At 37.9% G+C, this 23,154-nt stretch overlaps 1 protein-coding gene across 1 annotated transcript in view; it reads left to right on the plus strand.

Moving 5' to 3' along the window:
- AGBL4 (AGBL carboxypeptidase 4) overlaps nucleotides 1-23,154 on the plus strand; it is a 1,887,457-nt gene that overhangs the window by 1,174,999 nt on the left and 689,304 nt on the right. The window lies entirely within an intron of this gene.

Consider the following 23,154-nt stretch of genomic DNA (forward strand, 5'->3'; position numbering starts at 1 on the left):
TTACTATATGGATTAGCTCTGAAGTAGAACATTCACCCAGGTAAATCTGCAAACACTGTGACAGGATTTTTCTTTTTTCTTTCTTTATTTCTAGTTAGTGCCTATCATTCAAGGAAAGTTCTATCATAGCACTAGCTGGATATAATCTTAAGGAACAGATGCCTCAGTGTTTAAATACCATCGATAATACATTAAAATATCAAAATGTTCAGGTTTCAACAAAGGAATACATCACATTAAAAGAAACATGAAGCAATAACACAGGCAAAGAAGAAGAGTAAAACATTAGAACCCATCAATGAGAAAGATCATACCTGGGATATTCCAGACAAGGTTTTTGAAATATGGTCCTAAATATGCACAAAAAGCTAAAGGAAATCAGTAAAATGATAGATGAACACAAAGACAATATCAATAGAGATATGGGAATTATGAAATAAAAAAGAGATGAATTAGGAAGTTTTAAATATAGAATTACCATATGACCCAGCAACCTAGCAGGGTCTCAAACACATGTTTTCACATTGATGTTCATGGAAACACCATTCACAATTGCCAAAAAATGAAAGCAACCCAAGTCTTGATCAAGAGATGAATGAATGAACAGAATTTGCTATATACACACAACAGAATACTATTCAGTCATAAAAAGGAAGAAACTTCTGATACATATTAAAACATGGATCAACCTTGAAGACAGCATGTTGAATAAAATAAGCCAGACACAAAAGGACAAACATATGATTTTACAGATGTGAAATAAGCAGGATATACAAACTAATAGTCAGAAACTAGAATATAGGTTACCAGAGACAGTGGTAGTAGTGGAGAATTGGGAGTTAATGCTTATTTGGTAAATTTTCTGTTTGGGGTGATGGAAAGTTTCTGTAGTAGATGGTGCTGATGTATTGTGAATGTAATTAACACCCTCAAGGTTAAGATGGGAAATTTTATGTTATGTAAATATATAATGTGTATAATTTAAGAAATAGAACTGTACAACACAGAGTGAACCCTAACGTGAACTATGGACTTTGGTTTATAATACAATTGTAATAATATCATTTCATCAATTGCAACAAAGTTACTACACTAATAAAAATGTTAATAATAAGGTAAACTGTGGGGAAGAGGTATGGAAATGCTAAACTTTCTGCATGATTTTTCTTTAACATACAACGGCTTTAATAAAAATAATCCTAGTTCTTTCGTATAATACTAAGGAAAGGGTAGTTCCATGAATGTATATAGAGAATACTATTGGACATATGATCAAGGGTAGTGTTGGAATGAAGAAGGTATATATTTTTTTTGTTGCCAGTATAGAGAGGGTATTTAAAACCATGAGACTATATGGAATCACTTCCAGAATTAATGCAGACATACAGAAAATTCCAAACTTTACATCTTGAGATGAAGCAGAGGATACACACACACATGCTTGCATGTGCACACACACACAGACTGAGAAGGAATGGTCAAGAAATATAGAGGAAAATCTAAACTGTGGAGTTTCAAGCCAAACAAACAAAGGATTTAAGAAGAAAACTACTGCTGAATGGTCAAGACTGAAAATTGACCATATGATTTGGCAACATGGAAGTCACTGATGTTCTTGACAGGAATAATTTCAGTGGAATGTTGGGGATAAACCTTTGGCATTGATTTAGAAAGAGTGAGAGGAAAAGTTACAGAAAAGATAAGTCTGCTCTTTCAAAGAGATTTCCTATATAGGAGGTGTAGCAGTTTGATATGGTTATGAATTCCAAAAATAGATATTGTATTATGCTTATAATCTGATCTGTACCTGGGCATGATTGAGTTATGATTAGGGCTTTGAGTGGGGACTCACAGATAAAAGGCATAGCAAAGAACAGAGCTGAGGGTTTTTGATGTTTGAGTTTTGATATTGGAGTTTGATGTTGAAGCCTTAAGCTGGAGCACCGGGAAATAAGCTTACAGAGGAAAGAGAAGCCAGTCCCGGGAAGAAAGGAACCTTGGACCCAGAGAAAAGCAAGCCCCAGGAATGAAGGAACTCAGGAAGCCTGAACCCTCACAGACATCAGCAGCCATCTTGCTCCAAATAGACTTTGGTGAGGGAAGTAACTTACGCTTTATGTCCTGGTAACTGTAAGCTCCTACCCCAAATAAATACCCTTTATAAAAACCAACCAATTTCTGGTATTTTGCATCAGCACCCCTTTGGCTGACTAATACAGGAAGTCAGAGAACTGGGACTGCAGCTGAAGGAAAACATGTATCAAGTTAACTTTTTTTTTGCTTGGTTGTTTTGTTTTTCAGTTTTTGTTTCTTTTTAAATTGGAAGACTGTCATATTTGTATGCTGATTATTGCAATTTTTACATTTTATCATCTCTGAAAAGGAAAACACAATAGCATCTTCAATGCAATGAAATATGGTAGTAAGTGATAAGTTCTAGGGTATATCACAATTGGTAGATTTGCTAAGGTTAGGCAAAAATTTAAAAAAAACTGAGAAGATAGGGCATTAGAATATTGAATGTTGAAATCATCAGGAATGATGAAAGGATCAGTGATAAGGATACTAAAAATATAGGAGTCTTCTAAGATGCTTTCCAGTGCTTCTGTGCTAGGTTCTGTTACTAAAACCAGTATAGAAAAAGCTTACTTTATTGAGCTGCTATGTCCATTATCTGGATAGGGTCCATAGGAAATCATTGAGTTGAGCTGAAAAGTGACTGGGCTGTCTTAAGTTCCAAATAAGGGTAAAAAATAAAGATAGATTTTCACTCATGGATCTGTCAGGCACAAAATTACCCTAGGAGGGCATAGTGTTATGAACATGGTTTCTCATACTTTCTAGGCACATGGTAAATATTCATTCTATAAATGTGTAGTGATGATGATGATGATGATGATGATGATGATGATGATGATGACAATGATGATGATGATAAAGTAAATAAAAGAACCCAGATTCTCCACACTTGGAAACTATGTACCATGTTGGGCAATTTTTAGTAAGTAAGCATTTGTTGAGTTTAAAGTGTATGCAGAGTCATAGAATGAGGCCTAAATTGTGGGGAGGTAGGTGGAAAGAAATGAACTCTCCAAAAATAACACTTAGGTAAATCTCCCAGAAACGTGTAAATGTTTATGCATGTATATACACACACACACTTCCAGAAGTACATAAATCTGCAAACACAATCACAGGCACCAAATGTATATCATACTCCACAAAAATAAATGGCACATGTCAAGCATTCCAATTCCATTAGCATAGCATTGTGAAGAGACAATCTCTGAAATTATGAAATAGTATCTGAATTCCTCTTGCTCATATAAATCACTGAAGCAAGCTTGAAATAATGCCTTGACTTCCCATGTGATTTGATGATAGAAGATAATGCACAATTAATTGATAGAGCACATGGACTTTGAGAATTCTGCTACCGGTGAGACTCATTTCTCAAGATATTTTTACACTGATGTCTATTCAATCTCCTCTTCAAATTTTTAGCTAGCTCTACATTTCAGAGCCTGATCTTTCCTGAGAACGATCAAAGAAACTCCCTTCAAACTTCTAGCTATCTCCTCTCTCTTCTCTCCTCTCCCTCCCTCTCCCTCTCCCTCTCCCTCTCCCTCTCCCTCTCCCTCTCCCTCTCCCTCTCCCTCTCCCTCTCCCTCCCCCTCTCCCTCCCTCCTTCCCTCTCCCTCTCCCTCTCCCTTTCCCTTCCTCTCTCCCTTCCTCTCTTCCTCTCTCTCTCTCCCTCCCCCATATACCCATAAAATGCACACACACACACACACACTGGCTAAGTCCTATAATGCATACAGCAAAATATGGAATGGTGCTATCAGAACATAAAAGTGACATCATGATGTGCTCCCATATTAAATTCCCATATAAAATTTGACAGTAAAAGTAAAAATGATTAGTTAGAAAATTGGGATGGTCCTGGGTCAGAAAAGAGTTACAAGTGACAACTCACTGATAAAATTATAGCTGGCTTTCAAGAATCACCCCATCCATAAAATCTGGCCTCAAGATTCCACTTGGAGTTTATCTTATAGAAACCACATGGTACAGTGGGAAGAGTGCTGGAATATTCAATCCTCTGGGTTCTAATTCAGGATCTATCACTGATTTGATGCAACCTCAGCCAAGTCTTTTGCCTCATAATCTAGTATTGGAACACATTTATGCTAATAATGTCTTTAAAGCGTGATGAGAGATACTTTGTTGTGCAAACACGGATGAGGGATTGGCTAGCTTTGCTGGCCTTGGATAGCCATTGCATTACTATTTTCATTATCATTTAAACATTCTTATGTGCTCTTTAATCAATCAGATCATAGTCATGATTACTAAGGAAAAATGTATGTTCTGAATAACACCTTTTCAATTATTAAAGCACTTCATATCCATTATGTCAGATGATCTCCAACAATCAGGGGTAGACAGAACTGATAGGGCTATACCCATTTTACAGATGAGGAGACTGATACTCACAGTAGCAAAGCGACCTATGGATCAGATTGAAATGGAATCCTGGCTTCCATATATTCAATTTCTGATTCCTTAGCATTACCTAGGCTGATGCTCTATACTAGGTGGAATTGAGTGCCATGACTTTGCCTGGCCTTGCTCTTTTCCATAAGGATACTAAGAGAAACTGTTGATGTCATTATGGAACCCTGAAGGGAGTCTCAGATGGCAGAGTTCAATTTCTATCTTATTGAAGGGTAAGAAGGGGATACCATCTACTGCTTGAAAATAAAGCCTGAGATTTTCCAGGGAAATTCAGTTATCACCAAGATGGGTGGGAGCTCAGGAAACAAAATGGGAATTAATGTCATCTGAAATATCAATTTCCAGACCTGATAAATCCCTTTTCCAGAACTCTAGCCTAAGAGCAGGCTTATATTGGGTTTCATATTGAGAACCTCAAACTGAACATGACATTTAGAAGGCTGTGGTGAATAGGAATTTTAAATGAAACTACATGTTCTGAGAGACCAAATGACAGAGTTTGAAAGAAGTCAGTGTGTTCAGCAAGGTGGAGTGAGAAGAGCAAAGGCTTTGGAGCCAGACAGATTTGGGCTGAATCCTGATTTTGTCATTCATAAGTTCTGTGACTTTGGACAAGTCTTCACATCCCTGAATCTTAGTTTCCTCATCAATATAATGCAATGTTATAAATCTTAGAGATAACCTTAGAGCAAAACTTGGAGGAAATATCAAATATGGTATTTTGCTTAAGTGTAGTGCTCATTAATGGTACCAAGCAATAACATAGTCTCCTGTATATTCTTAAGGTCTAATTCTAACATTAACTTCCAATGAAAAATAGACTCTGGTCCTTCTTGAAGAATTTATGACTCCCTCTACGTTCTTACAGCCTCTTGTAGGAATTCTGATCTTGTACTTTCCCTCCATATAGTAAATTATGACAAGCCCATGTCTTTTTAATTCACTGTTGTAGCCCTAGGATCTGGCACATACTAGCTACCCAGTGAATATTGTGTAAATAAATGAACAATATCTTCTTTAGTAGACCACTAACTTCTCCAGAGCAGGAATTGGGTATCATTCTAGACTTTAACCTTTTTGAAACAAAGAACCATGCCTGTCCTCTTCCTGTTGGTGACTGCTGAAACACCAGAAACTAGGATAGTTTCTGGGGTTGAGTGAGTTGAGGCTGTATCTTCAACACCCAGGCCAGGAACTGAAACAGAATAGATACTCAGTAAATGTTTGTAAAATGAATGGGAAAAAAAAAAATGAAAGCACTCTTGAATTCATAAAATAAGTAAAGATTCATCTGCTTAGGGTGACTGGAGAACAGTCAGTAATTAATGAGTAAGTGTTGGTTAGAGAAGATGTCAGAGCTGTATACTTACAGATGACTATCCAGTCATCTTACAAGTCCATCATGCTTTTTCTCAAAATTTAGAGCTTTCGTTTATGTTTCCATAGTTCTAAGAGCAATGGGATGCCATTAAGGTATTTGAAGCATGCTTACATTTTACAAAGATCTCACTTTAGTACAGAGAACAGTTTAAAGATATTAATAGATACAATCTGGATGCAAAGGACCTGTGAAGAGACTAATACTGTAGCCCAATGAGGAATGACAGTAACGTGAACTATAGGAAGGCAAAGGAAATAGTGAGAAATGTATAGATTCAAGAGATATTCAGGAGGCAAAATATGGAGGACAAGGTGATAAATTGTACATGAAGGTAAAAGAAAATAATGGGTTAGGGATGCCAGTAGAATATTTACATTTTTATTTGAGAGTGTATGAATAGAACCAAAAACATCATTTATATGTAGTGTCTCCAGGAGAGACACTATAGTGACTTGGATCAGGGTGGTATGAAAGAGTTGGACAGAAGTGATTTAGGTGATAATCAACTGGTAATGCGGCTGGGAAAAGCTATGTGGAAAAGAGATACAGAGCAGCTCTCAGAGGGAGCCAGTGACCTGAGATGAGTGGTAGGAATAGAAGATCAGGAAATAGAGATGCCAGTTTAAGAGACAATAGCTGAAGATGGCCAAGCGTGCAGCTGTGTTCTCCATGGGAATATCAGGTGCAACATGGGGTTGAGAGAACACCACACCATATGAAAACTGGTTAATTTGCTGCTTCAAACCTCATGCAGTTAACAGTCAAAATTATTTCAATAATCTAGAGTCAGGATGACATGACATGACAACCTGCAGATTACTGGATGCTTATTGTGAGTAACTGGGACTGGATAGGATAGGTCAAAGACATGTAAAAATTCTCATATGACTATGGTATAACTTTAAAAAGTCTCATTTCTTTGTCTTCAAAACTCATCATACAATGTTGGCCAAAGAGAATAATTTGGAAAAAAAACAGAAGCTACAGTTTACTATCCCATCTGGAAAACCAAAAGTTAGTATTTTTACCTCATTTTCATGAAGGTAACATGGAATTTTTTTAAAAATAAAAATTGTTTAAAAAGTCTTCTCTAAAAAAAACAAAAACCAAAAAAACAAACAAACAAAAAAACCTCTTCTCTTTGAAGTCCTTGCTCTGCCACAAATTTTCTGGGCAAGTTACTTTAATCTCTCTAAGTCTTAGGTCGTCCTCTGTAAAACATAACCTAAAAGCCCTATCCACAGTTGGGTTTAACACTAGAAGACATGTATGCCAATGCTGGGGCGGTCATAGTGGATATTCCACAAATGCCAGTAGACTCTAGAAGGAAATATATTTGCTCCCTAAACATTGAGTCTGGCTATTGTAATCTCTGAAGCTTGATTATCTCTGATTGCCTCTATTGCCTCATCTATGGGAATCTGAGAGGCTAATCTTCTAAGACTAAACAAATCTGAAGAACCTTTGAAAATCACAAGTTAAATTAGCCCTGACTTGAACTAAATTCACTCAACAAGCAATTAACTTAAAGTAATGCTAGTTCTTTCAGTTTTTCCTACATTCCAAAGCCTCCTAAAATTAGTGTTGAGAAATGTATTTCAATTACCTTCTAATGATTATGTTGTGTTATTTATTATTTCTGGCAGCCAGCCTTTAAGATGGCTCATAATGATTCTCAACTCTTATGTAGCTTCCTCCTACATTGAACCAGAGTTAGTATGGGTGATGAATAAAATATAAGTCATGGGATGTTGGATTATGTGCTCTGGAGGAAGTCAGTTACCATGTCATGAACAGCTCTATGGATAAGCCCATGTAAAAAGGAACTAAAAACTTCTGCCAATAACCACCTGAGTGAGCTTGGAAAGTGTATCCTCCAGCCCCAGTCAAGCACCCTCAGAATTTATGAGGGATAATAAATGTTTGATGTTTTTAAGTCACTAAGTTTGGGGGGAGGGATTGTTAACAATCTAACAAACTAACACCATTCGTTCCCTGTCAAGGTGACCTTATATTTATTAGAAATCTGTTTAATATTCCACGTGGAGCTAAAAAGATACCCCTCCTCCCTGCAGTTTTACTTCATCTACCTGCTAAGGGAAGCCCAGTCTCCTATTTCCTAGCTTTTAGTTTCTAGATGTATTATATGTACAATGGTTAGAAGATAAGGCCCTGGAACCAGACTGTGTGATTTCAAATCCTAACTCTACCACTTATTATCAGTTTAATTTGGGAAAGCCACTTCAACTCTCTCATTTTAGGTTCATTTTCCTAAACTGTAGAATGGGATAAAAATAGCTCCTATTACAAAAGGTTGATGTAATAAATGAGTTAATTCAGGCAAACATCTTTAATAAGTGCCTGGTTCATAGTAAATGATGGTTATATATTAGATATTATTATTATTAGTGATACTATGAGACAGCCCACTGTAGAGGAAAGAACTTGGATTTAGGATTGGATGCACTTCTGGGCTTTCTGACCTTGAACATGTTACCCAACTTTTTTGAACCCCACTTTCTTCACCCGTAAAAGAGAAATACATTACCTATTTTAAGGATTAAATGAGATCATATATACACAAGATTTGACGCAGTAGGTGGACAATAATTTATACTTCTTTTTTCCTTCTTTAAACAGATAATACATACTAACTTAGAAAGATACTATTTATGAAAATGTATCCTTCATCATCCTTAAAATATGTATGTTAAGAAGAGTGCACTGTTGTAAGGGAAGGGGAGTAGTTCTATGTTTAGCATCCGATGGGCAAAAGCATTTAAGTTCATGGTTGGATGCTTTTGTGTTTTCCTGAAAACAAAATTTAGCAGATACAATTAAGTATGCAGCATTTAGAATGGAAGCAGCCATTCTTTCTCATTGTTCAGGCAATAAAACCTGGAAGAAAAAATAATCAATATGTTAGCTCAATTAAGTTTTCAGCTACAAATAACTAATTTCACTCTTCATGGTTTTTCTGGGATCCAAAACATATTGCTTATTATTCTTAAAATATTAATGTAGCCCTGAATTATTTATTGAGCCAAGAAACACTATATTCTTTTAACATGGAATAGAAAGGACGGTTATTTCATGTCAGGACCACGGAAGACAATAATAAATCTGAAATGTAAATAATACCTCTGAGAATAGAACCTGGTCGAAGGCCAAAGCATGTGATTTCCAGACATTTCTTTCATGATATAGAAGTTGGAAAGTCAATGAAAAATGCAACTCTGGGCTTCTAATCATTTTTGGGCTGGCAGCATCTTGTGGACTTTTGAAATCACCTAAGAAATGTTTTGATCATTTGTAATAGTTTAATTTTATGTCATTAGAAGAACCTACTATAATAAAAGCAATAGCTATCATTTATTGAGGTTTTTTTTTCATGTCCTGGGCACTGATCTAAGTACTTACATATATTTACACTCATATATACTCTTAGCAATTCTGCAAAGGAGGTACTATTATTGTCATGTTTTACAGGAGAAGAAAGAGATTCGGAGAGGTTAAATACTTTGAATCTCTGGCCTCTGACTTCAGAGCTATTTTCATGATGTAGCAAATTGCTGCCTTTACCCATAGACAGTGTTAAATCCTTCCTGCCTCTGGCATTCAACAGCAGAATGCCTATGCTTCTATTACACTCAACCTAGATTTGTAGACATTTATTCACCTTGGTCTTCTCCATTATTATAGTAGAAAGAGCATGGTCTTTGAATTTAGACAGACCAGGTTTTGATTTCCACATCTCTCCCTTACTAGCATTATTATCTTAGATTATTAGTGCTCAAAATAAATATCTGAGGTAGGAACTTATATTGTCTCATTTTATCATTTAGAAATCTGGGCATAAAAAGGTTAAGTAACTTGACCAAGGTCCTACTGCATGCAAGAGGAGGAGCTATGTTTGAACCCAGGTCTGTCAAAAAAAAACACAAAAAACCTCTAAATTCCATGCTTTTAGTAACTTGCCTCCTCTAGCCTGATTGAAAATATTCTGATATTCATAATTACATATTTGGTAATTTGTAGACCATCTAGTAAAACCTCCTCATTTTGCAGATATGGAAACTAAGGCACAGCGAGAGGGAATGAGTTACTAATAAAACATGGAATCATAACCCAGCTCAACCATTGTGTTTTCCATTCCCTTTTCTTACCTGCTTATTGGAGCTCTGTTGTCACTTCAGGAGCCTGAGGCTTTACTTGTTGATAGAGGAGTTGAGGTGAGGTTAATGACCCATAGGGAGATTGTGCTTAGAACATATGCTGAGGATATGTACTAAGAACTACACTTTACTTTGCACAAATATACTTCTTTCCTGAGTTTTTGATAATTCACTAACTCTCTGTGTAACTTCAGTTTCAATCAACTAGATGAAAAGAAAGAGGAACTAACATATAGAATGTAGAGATAATACTATGTACTTAATTTGGTACATTACATAAATTGTTTAATCCTTATAACAGTCTATTGGAGATTGAATCATGTATCCTACAAAAGACATGTTCAAGTCCTAACCCCTGGTCAGGTGAGCGTGAACTCATTTGTAAATAGGGTCACTGAATATGTTAATAGTTAAAGTGTGACCAAACGGAATGAGGGCAAACCTTAATCCGATATGGCTGAAGTCTTTATAAGCAGAGGGAATTCAGCTGTAGTCAGGAGGAACCAGAGAAGGAGGCATGAAGAAATACATCATCATTTGATGGAGGATTGCCGTAATGCCGTCCCTAAAATGCTGTAGACTTTGGCGAAAGTATGGTCTGCCAATATCTTGATTTTGGATTTCTAGCCTCCAAAACCATGAGCCAATAAGTTCCTATTGTTTAAGCCGACCAGAGTGTAGTATTTGTCACAGCAGCCCTGGCAAACTAAGACACAGCCACATTGTTTAGATATTATTATCCCCCTTTTTACAGATGAGGTGATTGAGGAAAGGATGTCTAGTACCTTTGGATTCTTCTCTTTCTTGGAACTGCCCAGTGGTTCAAAATGTTCCTATTGAGAAAGACTTTGCTCACACTCTTGATAGAAAGGATACTCTATTAGATGCTGGTATAAAGGGAGCTATTGTTGAGTGATGCACATGGAAGAATTCTTCCTTTTCATTTCATTGGAATGACTTTTATTTGCTGTGACCTTGGGCTTCTTTTCATCATTAAGAGGGATATATTGTGTGTTTAAATATTGCATTATTAATAATATTTGTCTGAGTGCTGTGTCCTGATCAATTTTTCATGTGCATTGTTCAGTAAGGAGCACTAGTTGAAGAATTTCAAGTAGAACCTTACCCTCACCTCTTCTCCCTCCTCATTGACAGTCTTCAGCAAAGGAGGATGGCAGGCCTGAGACTCCTTAGCCACATTAAACATGAGAAATACTTCCCTAATTCAGCCTGGGTTTCTTTTGGGGCTGAAGGCACAATGAGGCAGTTGTAAGGAAGTGGTATCTTCCTAAATCTGAACCTTTTACCAGAGGATCGAGGCTTTGAAGCCTTGAGCTTCCCATAATCTTCTGTCACTGTTTTGTCTTCCCTCCTCCCCACCCCTGCAATCCTCTGCCCTTCCATCTTTCCTACATCAAGTAAAGCCTTCATTTAGTTTAATATACCAAGCCTGTACCAGAAGTTACAGGTAGAAGCAGAAAAGAAGAAAAAAATGTCTTGTTTCTTAATGCCCCCCTAACTCCCTTTTCCTGTTTGTGAGGCAGACACTTATAGAGCAAAGAATGGTGTGGGGAAGCAGATATGGCTCAACCAGTTGGGAGCCCACTTACCACATGGGAGGTCCCGTGTTTTGGTCTGGTGCCTCCTAAAAGAAGACAAGCAGACGCTGCCTCCTGATGCAATGAGCTAGATGCCACCTCCTGCCACAACAAACTAGACACCATCCCTGCTGCAACGAGCCAATGCCATAAGCTGGCAGATGCTGCAGGGAGCAGACATGGCTCAGGCATTGGACACTCACCTCTCATGTGAGAGATCCCAGGTTCAGTTTCCGGTGCCTCCTGGGGAAGGTGAGCGAACAATGAGCAGACCAAATGAGAGAACCATCTGGGGTGGGGGGTGGAGGGAATAAAGAAAAATAAAGTAAATAATAAATCTTAAAAAAAAAAAAAAAAAAGAATGATGTAATTGACTATATGATCTATGGAGGTACAGGAAATTTTTTTTTTAGTTTGTAGGTAAGGACCAAGTTTCTTTCTGCCCTGAATTATATTTTGTAACCCAGTGTGAGTGATTTTTCATTCTTTAGTCAGGCAGCTTCTTCTTGGCATATGGCCAGATCAGCATACTGCTTATCTCCCAGAACTGCAGGGAATATTTGAAATAAGGAACAGGTGTGCTTACCCGTCAAGTCCCACTGATAAATCTAGTTAACAAAAACGGCATTAAATTGGTGATTTGTACATTAAACTTCCCACCCCTCCCCCTATGAAACCAAATACTTCTTTTTCTAAGGATGCAGCCTTAGAAATGAGTGGGAAACAGTTCTAGGTGGGGCCTTTCATTCCTACCTCTGCAGCCTTTAGGATGCTTTTGTTGCAGTCCCTGGGGCATCTCCCTTCCCACACTTCTGTTACTATGTCCTGTGGCTTGAAAGTTGACTACCTTGGTGGACTGGACTGGAGCAGCTTTGAGGAGAAGGATCGGTTCTGACTCATCTCTGAAACTCCAGGGTCCAACCAGTGCAGTGACTGACAGAGAATGTTTGAGGAAGGGAGGGGAAGAATGAAGGGGAAAGGAAGGGAAGGGAAAGGAAGAGAAAGAGGAATAAAGGAAGGCAAAGAAAGGTAATGCTCCCATTTCATTACCATTTCACCAGGAGAAAAAGGGTTTATGTAATTCAATTAATGGTAGCATAGTGATTTTAAAAAGCGAGTATGCAATAACTCAGGCAAATGTGGCACTCTCTACATCACACTTAAACCTTTTAAATTTTAATTTCTTTTTTATTAAGTGAGAATAATGATACCTAATTTTTAAATGATAACGATTAAAGGAGCTAATACATATAAAATACTTGCCATATAGTAAGGGCTCAATAAATGTTAGGCTTCATTAGTATTTATTTATTTTTAATTCTTTTTGTCTACTTCCTTCCTGTATTTATCCTACTTTTACCCTTCACCAGAAAATCCCTTCCTCTGGAAGCCATATCTCTTAAATCCAGGATTTCCCAGTGTGTTCTAAAAAATAGATGTTAACAGGTATTATGTGAAGGACTGATTCATATTTAAATAAAATTGAAAAAGACTTGATTAAAAATATGTATTAGATTCTTTAGAGCAAAATTTTATACAAGACTGGAATGTGCTAAAGCACATTAATCTTTAGAGCAGGCCAAAGCTTGCAGCATTTCCCTAAGTTATTTGACTATAGACACTCTCTCCCTCCTTTTTCTTCAGAGTATCTTATGGAATTAATGTTCTTAGTAACTTATTTGCCTAACACTACCTCAAAGAATTATCGGACTATTTTCACAGAGTCTTTGAAACAGTGCTTTTATTTTTTTGTTTTGTACTATCAGAGAGAAACTTAAACAAGCAAAAAACTTCCCTGAGTCCCCAAGGCTTTGTTCATGTGAATATATTTATTTAAAAAGAATATATTCTTTCTTTTCATTCTTTTAATCATTTAACAAATATTTCCAAGGATCTGCTATTTGTAGGCACAGTGATAGTGGCTTTTAGATTGCCAGACTGGTAAGGAAAGGGGCAAACTTTCAATTACTGTTACAGTGGTAAGAACCTTTGGAATAATGTGGGAGCTCATTAGAAGAGCACCTAATACAGCCTGGAGGAGGTCACAGAAGGGTGCCTGGAAGAACGATGTTTCTGAGGGCAGACACAGAATTTAGTACAATGAAGATAAGTAGTTGGGGAATGAAAATTTAAGCAAGAGGGAACATCGTGTGCAGTCAGCTGAGAGAAGGGAGTAAGAGAATCTCAATGAACTGAAAGATAAAAGTGAAAATAGCACGTGCTTATAGAAAATTTAGAAAGTAGTGAAAATCACCTCTGATTTCTCAGCTTGAAGGCAGATCAATATTATGTCTTCTTCCTTTTAGTTGTTTCTTCTATGCATTTTCCCTTTTCATAGGTGAGTTCAGAATACATATAAATTTCTGCTATTTCCTCTTAATATTATATTGTGAGTATAGACACAAGTTGTGAAAGATTGCTTTGAAGCCATATGTGGGCAGGATCCCAGACAAATTTTTTGTGGGCCTTAGTCTATATAAACAGTTTGAATACAATATATGTTACAAAATTCATAGACCAATGTATGGGTAGAGAAGAGATACTCATATGCATGTTTATTGTTTCATATATCTCACCTTGTCAAAATTACACTGTATAACTCTTTGGAATGTGTTTGTATTGAAACAGTGTAGATCTTCTTCACTCTGCAGTTCACTAACACCAGTTATTTAATGCTGATTACATCATCGCTCATGAGGCTTCATTGTTCATCGTGTCCTCTACAAATATTGGTTCCTAATGATTTTCTCAAAGGTTTTTATGATGCTTTTTTGACCATGAACACAATGCAGGGCTCATCCAGGGTACATGGAAAAATGTGAATGGTAATTTGTTTTCTGGTCATGTTAAGTTTAGTGTTCAGAATTAGTGTAAACATAGAACAACACATCTTCCAACCATGTCTTCTCTTGAACCCTTTAGCTTTAGGCCATAATCATTGCATTCCTATAATATGCTGTTTTTCAGTGTTGACAGCACTCCTGCCTTCCACACACCAACATCATCAGGGAAAATAGGCAAGGCCCATATTCTGAGAGGGAAGAATATTTCCATTTGTTCAAAGACAGTTTGTCCTCATCTAGCATGACTTTAGACTAACCCAGGAGAGCACAACATTTCTACATGGTTGAGGAGGCAATAGAAGACATCATTCAGAAAGGCATATTGGAGTTGCAGGGCAATGACTTCAAAATACCTCAGAGATAAGCAAGAAATAGACAGCCACTTCTGGAAGGCTACTTGACACTTGGGAGGGAGTGGGATAACTGTTGAGGGGGAGAGGATGCAGGTTAAAGAACACCTGCTACCATACATGCTGTAACAGAGTTAACAACACATTAGGAATATAAATGGGCAAGAGCAAATCCATGGGCCCACATAAATGACTCAAATCCAGAGGTTAGTGGTAGATTGTCAGTAACCCAGATCCCTGGACTCTTCTTATGTCTGACATGAGTGATAGCCACCTAAAATCATTCTTGTGGGCCAATCTTGCATGATCCTGTGAAAGAAAAACCACACCAGCTAACAAAAGTTGTCCGTGTTCCCAGTTACCTTCCTGTAACTGGGGCCTGGCCATGTTAATACCCCATAGCTGTGAGTTCCAGAGTTCCTCAAAGCATCTGATTGTCCCTGCATGTGAGGAGCAAAAGTAAAGTTTTGTAGAGATCCCTGAAGGGGAGAGGCAGGGCTGGGACACTGTCACATTGTCACTACCAGTGCTGATTTCTCCTGGCACTGGAGAGGGCCTTAGAAAAATGTCAAAGAAATATACTGATGTGCAGAGTCCCCTGAAATGCAGAACCAGAAGCAGTGGCCCCCCTTACCAGGGTAAAAGGAAATTACAGAGCCCAGAAAGTTTCAGCTCTGGCTCAGTGACAAATTCCAAAGGAATGATTCCCACCTCCTCAGATATATATCCTCAACAGTCAGGTTGGGTGTTGAGTGGGAGCTGAGTGCATTTTTCTCTGTCCTAGAAGAAAAACCATGTTCCTTTAACAGAAAATAGGCGAATCCTGGAAACCGTCAAGTAAACACTCTAGTGACATGTTCCTCACTTCATAGGGGACAGATAATAACAGTAATGATAGCAACAGTCCCAATAGTAAGAAGTGCAATTGTTGAAGTTTGTTGAGTACCCACTATATTTCATGACTATGTGAGGTGCTTCATATATATATAAATATATATAAAAGTGTGTATATATATATACATATATATATATATATACTTTTAATCCTACTAGCTCTACAAAGTTGGAATCATCTCCATCTGATTATAGGAAGAAACCAAGGCTCTGAGAAGTTAAGTGATTTACTGATGAAGAGTAAAGCCAGGCCAACATGATTTTGGAATCCAGGCTTTGTGCATTGTATTCTGCTGCTTTTACTTAATTGGTTTGCAAGTGCCCTTGGAGGGTTCAGAAGTGGTAGTTCTGAAATATTGACACAGGGCAGTGCACAGGGGGTGCTGGAAGAAGACTGTGCAACTAGAGACCCTTTCCTCTCAGTCTAAGAGTGTCCTTTCTCTCTTTTCCTCTCTCCCTCCTTCAAGCCTATAGAATGCTACTGATTTTTTCCCCTAATTGCATTCTTACATCAGCATTTTATTCCTCAGTGGGCTAAAATTAGACTTCCTCCCTTCCTTTAAGTAAACAAGCATGTAGAGCCTCCTAGCAGATGACCTTCAAGCTATTGGCTGGCCTTGAAAGTACAGTTTTCACTGGAAACCTGGGGGCAGCAAATTTTCCTATCTTAAAAGGTGCCGTGTAATGGTCCCAAACTCAGGAAATTCAGAGAGCTGGATACTAGCCACTGGATAAACCTTGATTAGCTTACTGCCTGTCTCTGGGCCTAGGTTTTCTCATAATGAAATGGAGATGTGGATAGGGAATATGGAGAACATGCTAACCAGTTCTCTTTCTACACCCTGTTGTAAAGCAGTAGGATCAAGTTTGATCCAACACATCTTAGAATGGCCTCCTGTGCAATACGTGGGGTTGTGTGGCGTAAGAGAAAGAGCACAGGCTTTGGAAACCTGACTTTTTATTTCTTGCTGCATGACCTGGGGTGAGTCATTTAAACTTTCTGAGCATCCATTTCATGATCTTTTAGAGAAATCTAGGCAATTGTGTCCAGGTCCCAGAGTTGGGAATGAGGGGTCGGGGGTGGCAGGAAATGCTTTTGGGATGTTGCTATGCAAGATGGCTAAGACTGACAAACATTTCTGTGATACCTGGTAGGCCTCTTCCCTTGCAGTCATTCATGGACAGAAAAAGCCCATCTCATGCTCTACCTCTATGTCCCCTCCCTCATTAAAGCTGCTCCCTTGCCTTTACTGCTCCTCTATCCAGTCACAAGCAACAGCTTTGTACTGCCTTCAGCATTCTGAATTCACTGAAGCTGATTAGTTATGACTCTCCTCTATTCCTAGTTTTCTTTCTCCTAATTCTGAATCTTTGAGGTTTCTGGCCACTCACTGCCACATTCATAATACTGTCATAGTCACAATTAAGGTTGGTGTTTAGTTTTAACAAATACCATGCAATGGATTGGCTTAAACAGAGGTAATTTATTGGCTCATGGTTTGAGACTAGCAGAAGTCCAAATCAAGGTATCATTAATGTGATATTTACTTCCCAAACACTGGCATTCTGGTACTGGCTGCTACTAATCCTTGTTCCTGAGCTCCTCTGTGACATGGCAGCGCTCATGGCAGCCTCTCCTGCCTTCTCCCTTCTCTTCCAGGTTCTGTTGGCTTTCAGTTTCTTGTCTCCCATGGCCTTCTCGCTCTCTGTCTGAATTTCATTCTGCTTATAAAGGACTCAATAATAAGATTAAGACTCATTCTGACTGAGTTGGACCATATAGTAAGGAATAACCTCTTCAAAAGGTCCTATTTCACAATGGATTCACACCCAAAGGAATAGCTTAAGACGTGTTTTTCTGAGGTGCATAGCTCCAAACCACCACAGTTGACTATAATGATGATAGATAAGGCCGAAGAATGGTGCAAAATGATACCTTCTTCTGCCCAATCATAGAGTCATACAAGGGAGTTCAGGACAATGGTGTCCCCCTGCCAGGTATATGTGATGATAACACTTACCTCCACCCTCCTACCTTACAGTTACCAACTCCTCACTCTCCTGGCTAGTCACTTGGGTAGGGGGTGTGTGAATTGTCCTCTAGGCTAGGTACTTCCCCTTTCAAATGTTTCTTCATTTTCCTACTCAGTCACTTATTAAATCAAGCACCCATCCATTTATTTATTGAGAGAGCACCTGGAATAACAAACTGATAGTTTTGTGAGCTCTCACCATATTTAGCACTTTAGATATCATTTCACTCTCTGTGGTTAGGAACGGACTCTATAGTCAAAATGCCTAACTTTACTGCTAATAACTGTGTGAGCTAAGACCAAATTATTAACTTTTCTGGGAGGTTTTGCTTTCTTCATCTATTAAATAGGAAAAAAAATACCACCTACAGCATATCAGTTGTTTAAGAAATAAATGAGTTAATATACAAAATTCTTATAAAAAGGCCTGACATAGTAAATGCTTAATTGAAAAAAGCTATTATCGCTAAAGCATAAGAATAATGCCTGCAGATATAGAAACTGAGGCTTTGAGAAGTTGGGAAATTTCCCAAACTTAAAGAATTGATAAATGGTTGAGTTGGGATTCATGATGTATAATTTATGTAGCAGCATCTCAGGAGTGGGGTGTGGTAAGGATGGTGGAGAGATGAGGGTCTAGATCAGACAAATAAAAGAAAAAAAAAAAAGGAAAAAGCCAGGTGAAGCTTCCTATTTCAGATATTTAAAGTGTATTCTTTCCTGCCCTTAACCTCTAATTGTACTCATGACTTTCTGAAGTAACCCATCCAACCCATGACTTTCTGGAAGAACCCTTCTTCCAAGTCTTAGCCTCTTCTTGCCTTTGCTGCTATTGTTTCCTTACTTGGAACACTGTTTCTGCCTACTCCTGGATAAGGAGACCCCATGCTATCTTTCTTTATCTTAGTTTCAGCCACCCACTCTCTTGCATCTTCTCTTTCAGCTGTCACACACACACACACACACACACACACACACGCTCTCTCTTTTTCTCTCTCTCTGTCTCTCTCTCTCTCTGTCTCTCTGGGGAATCCCAATTATGCTTCATTCTGTCATCACCACCACCAACACCCTTGCCAACTTTGTTCTCAATGTGATCTCAATCTAGAATCATCTCCCTGACTCTCTTTCTTCCTCTCTGCCTAGAAAACCTATTTTCCTAACCTAAGTATTTTGCCCTTTGTGAAATCTTCTAGGATTCTGCAGGCAGAGCTAATTAGTCCCTGCTCTACATGCCTCCCTTTTCCTGAACTCTCATAGTATTTATCACCTAGCTGTCACTATCTGTTCCTGGATCTGTCTCAGCTAGTCCTTAAGTCAAGGACTGTGTCTCTTTCATATCAGTGTCCCTAGCACCCAGCACAGGTCTGAGAGTCCAGCAGGTATGTGTGGATTAGATAAATTTAGTGGGATTACATGAATTTTTCTGGGCCTTGGAGCATGAGTATGATGTATAAGTGAGAGATAGTAAGGACTTAATGCTCATTAAATCCAATTCTAGATACAGGTTGCTTTTCTGGCAAGCCATTGGAACTAGACTTCCTTCTTTCCTCTTTCCCTCCCTCCCTCCCTACTTTCCTTTCCTTTCTTTCCTTCCTTCCTTTTCTAGAAATTATCAAATATGCTTACTGTGTTTGGTGATGGAAGACAGTAAAGTAAGCCCTATCCCTACCCCATTATTATCCCTTTAGGAGACCTCCTTCAGTCACTCACAGGGGCAGCCAAAGGCAGTCTGCTTCAAAAGCCTAAACATAGCCCCTCAAATTCTCTTATTCTGTCATTTGCAATATATCTCTTGTGCTCACTGATAGCTATTGGGTCATCATTAACCAAGAAGACATTGACTCAAACCTTTTTCCCAGTCGTCTTTCCATGGGGGCCAGAATAGGGCAGGTTAATAATTTTCAGAACATTTTCCCACTAGTTGCTTTGTTTCATGACCAACTTATTGGTGAAAAGACCAAGAGAGGATATAATCTGTACCTTAAAGATAGAAAAACCAAAGCTCAGAGAACTCGTAAGACTCAGTCCTTACTTAAATGCTGCACATAGGCCAACTAAAATGCATTTCACCATAGATGACCTAGCTTTTTCTCTGGCAGAACCATTTTCAATATCATTAAGTCTATTTTGTATTAGAGAACTCAATCTGGGTTGGCAAATGGCATATGAAGATAAAATGGTGAGAGTATTGCTGCTGGAAAAATGACATGTTTGTGGTTGTATCCTAAAGAGCAGTAATTTCAGTAATTGCTGACTTCTACAGCTTTGTTTTTGCTTTTCCAACTTGCTCCCCATGCCTATGTGGATGGTTTAGACTGACTCTTTCCTGTGGAGATCTTTTAAGTTCCTGTTTTCACTTTATGCATAAGTCTTCTGGGTCAGACCCAAGGATACCTTAGGAAGCTTAATTTATTCATCATATTCTCTTAACACCTCCTCTGTGCCAGGCCCTGTCTGTACTCTAAAGATGTGAAAAGCTTGGTTCATTGCCTGTCCTCATGGAGTTCAGAGTCCCATGGCAAAGATAGACACAATTGTACCAAATTATGTTACAAAGCTGTGCCTAGGGATGCAGAGATGAGGGAATCATTTTTTCATGGGCTTCATGGGGTGTAAAGAAAGTTTCCCTAACTACAGCAACACTTGAGTCTTGAAAGATTCACAAAGAGGTGTTACCTGGATGTTCAGATAAGATGTTCAGATAAGGTTAGACATGTACTGGTGCAGGGGTGGGGAGATAAAAGTAGCTATATTGATGGTTCTTCTATAGGGCAACTAAAGGTTTCAGGAAGGGAGAAACATTTCCAAGTTAATGCATCTTCCTGTCTGTTAGGAATGGAGTGTAATGAACCCTTGCAAAGGAACTGAAAGGTATAGGTTCTGGGAATTTTTCCATCCCTATAGATTGGATGAACATGTTCAAGTCTTGTAGTTTCTCCAATCCTGCTTTTTTTTTTTTTTTACCTATGAAATGGGAATAATATTTGACCTGCCCATCCTACAGGGTTATTTTGAGGAGAAAATAAAGAAGTATGAAAATAATTTGTGTGTTATAAAAAGTTTTGGTCATTATAAGTACTTATAATATCATTTTTATTATTGTATTAATTGTATATTCTCAACAGATACTTGGATATATTCCAGGTAATAGAACTAGCATCTGCTATGGAAAGTTTTATTATTAGTGTCCAGAGATTATTTAAAACTAAATTTCATGGCACTAGCATTATTGTAAGCATAGAAATAGAAAAGGGAAAGGATTGATATTAATTTAAGACTTATGTGCCAAGTGTATTCTATGCTCTTTACTCACACCTAAATAATTCTCTCAGTAGTCCCACAAGGGCAGGTATTATTAGTTCATTTTATAGATGAAGAAAGAAAGACTGAAAGTGTGTTCATAAGTACCCAATATCACTCAACTAGTGAGGAAGAGAACCAGGAATAGAACCTCAATATGTCTTAGTCCAAATCATGCATTCTTCTCTATACATTGAGCTTTGTTGAAGGACAATGAGGGAGACAGCAGATGTTTGTAGGGATGAATAAATACAGCAATGTTTGAGAGAGTGAGGAGACTTTTCCAGCTGGAAAAGAAGAGATCATTAAGGAATTTTGACCAAGAAGTCTTGAATGCCATGCCAAGGTTTTGTTTTGTTTTCTACTTATAGGCATGAGCCACTGCACATTGTTAAATAAGGGAGAGATCTAAGAAAAGCTGTCTTGGGAGGAAGATTACTAGACCAAATGAAAAAGTTTCAGAGAAAAGCAATGACCTAAACTCAACTTTGGTGTTTACCCAGTTTGATAAATAATATAAATAATACATTTTATAATTCTATATTTATCTTTCAAGGCACCAAATTCCCAGAGTTTAAAGTCAGCAGTAAATTTAGTCTTTATAGAGTTCTACAGTCCCAAAATTATTAGAAGATAAACAACTTTCATAGCCATCATGTTAGGTTCCTAGAAGAATTTCAGCCTGAATCTCTATTCTGGTTTCCCATGGCTTGCTTTCTTCTAATTACACTGAATTTCTAGTTCCCTTGCCCAAAATGTTCTTCCCATCTTCTTCTGTCAATCAATATTATGTTCTACTATGAAGGTTCAACTTTTGAAATTCCTATCTTAACTTCATCCTGATTTAACTACTCTTTCCTCTATTTCTAGTAGCTTTTCATTACAGTTAAAAAGCGTTCAAATTCCTTACCATAGTTTACAAGGCCCTGCAAAATTTGACCTTTGCTTGACACTCCAACTTTATGTTTTCCTTTCTTCTCATTTTTCATTAAGATCCAGCCACACTAGCCTCTTTAGTTTTCTCAAATATTCCAAGCTTACTCCCTATACCAGAATTCTGGCAAGAATTTGAGGAGAATTTAACAAAGGGACTACTAAAAAGGGTGTTGATAGGATGTAGGGATAACACAAGATATAATGTAGTGCCTGGACCTGGTAAAAGTAGGGTGCTGTTACCACTTGAGGCCAGAAGATTCAAAGGGAGGATGTAGTTATCAGACCCCAAATAAGAGAGTTCTTTTGAGCGGCCCACATGCCAGGAGCAAGCAAACCTAGATCGAGGGATACAACTAGTTTAAGGTGGCTTCACAGGGAAGGATCCAGGGAAGTAAATAGTTCATCAGTATTCTCCTCTCTCCCATATCCAGGTGTTGCTGCCTATTCACTAAATCCAACAAGGATGCTACAGGACAAGAGAGCCCTTTTTATGCAGTCGGTTGAACCAATTGCTAATATCAACAATTCTCTAAGGTTCAACCCAACACATACAGAACACCAAAAGCAGAGCTGAAAAGAGTAGGGACTAGAACTATAGAAGCAAACAGAAGGTATCTAGCAGTTTCTCTACCTATAGCACTTTTACCATGATCTTCAAATGACTTTCTTGGCATTTATTCCTCAGCTCAAATGTAACCTTCTCACAGAGGTCTTCCCTGACTTCCTAATCAAAAGCACCATAACTTCAAATATTAGTTTACTATTAAATTACTATGTCTCATTTTATTCATAACATTTGTCACCACCTGAACTTATCTATTTTATCTAATTTTTATTATTAAAGTGAATATTTTGTCTTACTCCACTAGAATGAAAGCTTATGTGAGCAGGGTCCTTGTCTGTTTGCTTAACTCCTCTATCTCTTAGTAGTGCTTGATGCACAGTCAGCACTCAAATATTTTTTAAATGAATGAATGACTTTCTCATTCTTTCCATAGCAGTTTGTACTTCCTTCATAGCATTATCATAGCCTGACTTGTATCATCATTATTTATATATCTTTCTTTGGTGAGCCTCTTTTTTTTTTTTTTAAGATTTTTTTTTTTTAATTTAATTCCCCTCC

This window comes from Dasypus novemcinctus, chromosome 9 (assembly GCF_030445035.2).
Source record: "Dasypus novemcinctus isolate mDasNov1 chromosome 9, mDasNov1.1.hap2, whole genome shotgun sequence".
In the NCBI taxonomy this organism is placed as follows: domain Eukaryota; kingdom Metazoa; phylum Chordata; class Mammalia; order Cingulata; family Dasypodidae; genus Dasypus; species Dasypus novemcinctus.